We start from the raw sequence: 6000 nt of genomic DNA, 5'->3' as shown, positions 1-6000 counted from the left end.
AAAAGTCAATTTTCATAATTTCTTCCAAAGTGCCTGGTTTCTTTCCTTTGATTATAATATGTTACATCGGGTTATCTTCATTCCTAATCTGCCTTGCTGAGCAAGAGGCAAAGTTAAATAAACAAAATTTCAGGAGAAAGTGAGTCGTGGTAATATCTTTCTTTCAACTTCTTTATAAATGAGTAGAAAATCATATTTGAGCTTCAGCAGTTTACTCCCTTTCCCTCTGCTCCCCGCAAAGCCCTCATCTACTGCTTCCCAAATATTTTGAACTTCAATCTGAATCGTAATTATCTGCAAGAATAGTGGTCAAGGGAACGCTTCCTATGTTCTTAGGGTCAAAAATTTTCACTACTTACCAAGGGCAAGAAAACGTAACTTTAGCCCTCAGAGATCCTGCTTTAAAGCTATCCTCTAAGGTCTCACTTTGGGGGCTCTATTAATACCCACAGTCTATTTTAAATAGTTTATAGTAACATTTATACCCTTGGATGATTAAATTTACTGTGAAATAAATGCCTCATTTTAAAAGTGTAAAAGTGTTCCTATTTCTCCACATCCTCTCCAGCATCTGTTGTCTCCAGATTTTTTAATGATTGCCATGCTTTTTTGTTTTAAAATACATAGATTTACCAGAAGAGGGAGCAATCTATCTAGTCTGTGTTTACTTGATCTATCTTTTAAAAAATTGTATACACATAAAACATTTGAAAATTACGTACAGTTTTATGTGAATGTGTTTTTTGGTGCTTCAAAGTTTTACTTTGTATTTATATAAACAAAGGTAAGAGAAATTAAGAATTCTAAATCGTATTAAGGGCAATAAATATTTCAGGTACAAATAGGTTTTTAAATTGCCTTCCTTTCCTGAAGAAATTAAGTGAACTGTTGATATAGTTAGGATAAAACCATAGAAGAAAGTTTAATGGGCTCACGGGAGTTATTGTTACTAATTTCTTTTTTTCCATTGTACGATGCCATTTTGACCATTTAACCATTAAATAATTAAGTGCTATTAAGTGATGTTTATGAACGTTTCCCTCTGGCTTTTACAATATTTTAGTAAATATAACATGTGTAAATCTACTTATGGCCAATACGCAATTATTTTGAGTTGTCACTTGAATGGAGGAAAGGGATAATATGGCATATACACTTTTCTGATTTTTTCACTTTTATTACCAATTATACAACATGTTTTCTTTTTTATTTTTATTTTTATTTTTTTATTGCATTTTAGGTTTTGGGGTACATGTGAAGAACATGCAAGATTGCTGCATATGTACACACGTGGTAGTGTGATTTGCTGCCTTCCTCCCCTTCACATATATCTGGCATTTCTCCCCATGCTATCTCTTCCCAACTCCCCACCCCCCCGCTGTCCCTCCCCTATTTCCCCCCAACAGATCACAGTATATGGTGTCCATGTGTTCTCATTGTTCAACACCCGCCTATGAGTGAGAGCATGTGGTGTTTAATTTTCTGTTCTTGTGTCAGTTTGCTGAGAATGATGGTTTCCAGATTCATCCACGTCCCTACAAAGGACATGAACTCATCATTTTTGATGGCTGCATGATATTCCATGGTGTATATGTGCCACATTTTCCCTGTCCAGTCTATCGTCGATGGGCATTTGGGTTGATTCCAGGTCTTTGCTATTGTAAACAGTGCTGTAATGAACATTCGTGTGCATGTGTCCTTATAGTAGAATGATTTATAATCCTTTGGATATGTACCCAGTAATGGGATTGCTGGGTCAAATGGCATTTCTATTTCTAGGTCCTTGAGGAATCACCACACTGTCTTCCACAATGGTTGAACTAATTAACTCCCAGCAACAGTGTAAAAGTGTTCCTATTTCTCCACATCTTCTCCAGCATGTGTTGTCTCCAGATTTTTTAATGATTGCCGTTGTGACTGGTGTGAGATAGTATCTCAATGTAGTTTTGATTTACAACATGTTTTCTTAAATGACTTCATCCAAAAATGTGTCAGTGATTATTTTTCAATTTAAACAATGAGGAAAATGTTGAGATTCATTTCCATGGTAGATATGATGTTTATTGAGATTGTTGCATTTCTCTGTGTATGTCCTTTAAATAACAAATTGGTTGACTACATTAAACATTAGAATTATGGAAAATATAAGACATATGAAATCATAAATATACAGGTGTAACTTAGAATACACCTGTTATATTTAAATAATCATTTTTTTTACAGAGGCTATATTGGGAGAAGGCAAATTTTGGTGGCTCTGTGGCATGGTATACCATCAATCTCAGGCCAGTTAATTAGTGAATTCGAAAAAACTAGTCTGCTTGTCAGAGCTGTTTACTTGGCTCATCTGCCTGCAAGAACCACGTTGCTGAATGCTGTTCTTCAGGGTCTCTTTTGAGCAAAAAGGCACTCCTCAGCTCTCTCTGTCTTGGGAGAGAGCCTTGGGAAGAGTGGATGCAATCCAAGGGTGTTACTGGAATTAGGGTTTCACAGGGCCAGGTTAGTGTGAGGGTGGTTGTGGTTTGGTTTTAAGGGCTTTTTTTTTTTTTTTTTAAGCTGCTTTCTCTGTGAAGCTGTCCCTATGTGAACTTCCAGTTCCCTCTTCCTTGTGGCATAGATGGAAAGGAAAATGAGAACTGGATTTCACATTGAGCCCTATTTCTCTCTGTGCCAAATATACTCTCTGGTTATAATAACATATATGTTATTTTGCTGTAGGCACACAGTGTTTCTTTAAGCTGCCAGATTCCATGTAGCACGTGGAAGGATCTGTTCGTGGAAACCCAATAAGCAATCTAATTCACCTGTGTTGCATCCTTTCCGCCCCTTTAGTGCCCAGGGTAGTAACACACAGCTTTACTAGTGCCAGCTGGACCTCTCTAGCCTCAGAGTGTTGAAGCATCTTCCGAAATATCAAATGCATTGTCATGGAGTCATGAAATTCTCTCCAAAAGTAATAGAAGCCATTTCTGTCAGGCTAATTTACTTTAAACATCAATGAAATGGCATTTGGTTTTTTAATTTCTTTAACAGTGGAAGAGCATGAGCTTTGGCAGGAAGGTAGTGTTCTCTTCTACAGTTTCCACTGGAGAGGAGACTAGAAATTCTCGCCAGTTTTCAGGCAGGCTTGACAACTAAGATCATTACTAGTACAACAGGGACTCACAGGTGGGAGGGCAAGGGCTGCTCCTCCTCTCCCTAACTCTTTATTACCAGCTCCTTTACCTCTCCCTTGGAGTATCTCAGCACCTACAGGACACACAATGGAGAGCACTGCTTGGAGGAGAGACAGGCAGATAAATGCTGAGGCTGATGAAGATGAAGCTTCAGGGCCCATCACCTGCCCAAGCTCTTTCCAGGAACTCATGAAAGGAATTAACAATATGTTCACCTGGTCTTATGTTTTTACAAACTTTGCAAAATACCACATTTTGATAACAGCCAGTTAAGAACTCTGACTCTGTCATTCCTCACACTTCCCCTCCTGTTCAGTGATATTGAAGTAGGCCTAGAGATTACTGAGTAAAGAAGGATGGAGTTGGGCAGCTAACTGTCACGTTGAGAATTAGAGGGATATGTTTAATTCACAGTCTCTTCTAAATATAGTTAAGGTATTGCTAGCAGCTGCCTTAGGAATGGCTTCTTTGATGCTGAAGGACAGGCAGTATCTTTCATCCCTTTAGAAACTATCAAAATGTTGTTATCATCCAAAGACTAAATGAATAGGTATCATAGTGTTTCATGCAGTGACAGATTAATGCCTTATACTATTTTTCTGTTCTAGCCTGGGATCTTTTACTCCTTTGTAGGGCAATGTATTTGTATGAGACTTTGATAGAGAGCTGCCAGATCTGGTTGACTTCTAGTTTTCTGTGTGGACAAGGTCAACATTACCATCAACAAATATTTATTGAATGCTTATTAGGTGCAAAGCACTGTGCTAGGCAATGGAGATTTTAGGTTGCTAATTCCTAATCCGAAGAGATTACTTCATCTTTACAATGATTAATTTTAGGTATCGGCTTGATTGTATTGAAGTATACCTAGATAGCTGGTAAAGTATTGTTTCTGGTTGTGCCTGTGAGTGCATTTGAATCAGTGGACTGGAAAAGGAAGACCCGCCCTCAGTGTGGGTGGACGCCGTCAAATTAACTGTCAGTGTTCCTACAACAAAGTAGCTGGAAAAAAGTGGGATAAGTCTTGCCGAGTCTTCCGGCCTTAGTCTGTTTCCCATGCTAGATGTTTCCTTCTGTTTCTCCTGCTCGTGGACATCAGACTCCAGATGCTTCAGTCTTCGGACTATTAAACTTACACCAGTAGTTTGCCAGGATCTCCGGCCTTCAGTCATAGACAGAAGGCTATACTGCTGGCTTCCCTGCTTTTGAGGCTTTGGACTGGGGCTGAGTCACACTGGCTTCTTTCTTCCCCTGCTTGCAGACAGCCTATCGTGGGATTTCGCCTTGTGATCGTATGAGCTGATACTCCCTAATAAACTCCCGTTTTATTTTTTATTTTTTGAGACAGAGTTTCCCTCTGTCACTCGGCTGGAGTGCAGTGATGCAATCTCCACTCGCTGCAACCTATGCCTCTTAGGTTCAAGCGATTCTCGTGCCTCAGCCTCCGTAGTAGCTGGGATTATAGACGTGCACCACCACACCTGGTTAAGTTTTATATTTTTAATAGAGATGGTGTTTCACCATGTTGGGCAGCCTGATCTCAAACTTGACCACCCACCTCAGCCTCCCAAAGTGCTGACATTACAGATGTGAACCAATACACTGAGACCCTAATAAATTCCCCTTCATATATGGTAAGAAGGCTCAAGAAGGTACTCAATCTAGCAGACATACTCATGATTCAGATCTCTCTGTCTCTCTGTGTAAAGGTAACAGATGCAGACAAAGCTTCTTTGTAACTGTCTCCGCTGTTTACATCCCTCGGTCACTCTATTATCCTCCCTAAAGGGAACCTCCAGTTGATACTGATGTGTATTCATCTCAGGCATGTGTTACTTTATTTACTCATGTACAACTGTCTATGGGTAATGGGATGTGCTTTGCAGACTTCCAGCATATGGCAAGTTCCATTAATGTCAATATGAGAGTCCATATTTCACTACATCCTGGCCAGAAATTATTGGTATTCATTATTTTAATTTCTCTCATTATTAATGAGATAGTATATTTCATAAGTTTGTTGCCATTCAGTTTTCTCCTTCTATTCTTTGACCAATTTCACCTGTTGAGTCATTTGTGTTTTGCATGATGATTTTTTTTTTTCTGAGATGGAGTCTCGCTCTGTCACCCAGGATGGAGTGCAATGGCACGATCTCAGCTCACTGCAACCTCTGCCTCCCGGGTTCAAGCGATTCTCTTGCCTCAGCCTCCCGAGTAGCTGGGACTACAGGCATGCACCATCACGCCTGGCTAATTTTTGTATTTTTAGTAGAGATGGGGTTTCTCCATGCTGGTCAGGCTGGTCTCAAACTCCTCACCTCAAGTGATCTGCCTGCCTCAGCCTCCCAAACTGCTGGGATTACAGGCATGAGCCATCGCGCCAGGCCTTTTGCTTAATGACTTTTGAGGTATCTTGCTTACTGTGAATACAAACTTCTCATTGATATATTATCTTTTAATCTTTTATTCTTTTAATCTTTGGTTTGTCTTTTAATTTTATTTTTGATTTCTCTTATTTTATCAAAGCTATTTATTTTTATTATTGCTAAATATATCATTTTATTTGGAGCATTGTGGTTTTTTCTTCTTAAGAAATTATTTTGTTTCCTGATGGTAAAAAGACATTCTTCCTACATTTATTCTACAAGTTTTCAGCACTCCTTCATGAGGATCTTTAATGTAACTGGTACTGTTTTTGTGTTATGAACTAAGTCTACAAATCTGTTTTTCCCTAATGAAGGTAATTACTCACAGCACCATTTATAGAATGGCCCAGTCTACTACTTTAAAAAATGCCACATCTATTAAATATCAAGCAGGTAGA

This window comes from Sapajus apella, unplaced genomic scaffold (assembly GCF_009761245.1).
Source record: "Sapajus apella isolate SASKATOON/1434 unplaced genomic scaffold, GSC_monkey_1.0 scaffold3, whole genome shotgun sequence".
NCBI classification, from domain to species: domain Eukaryota; kingdom Metazoa; phylum Chordata; class Mammalia; order Primates; family Cebidae; genus Sapajus; species Sapajus apella.
Note: the sequence above shows the minus strand (reverse complement) of the source record.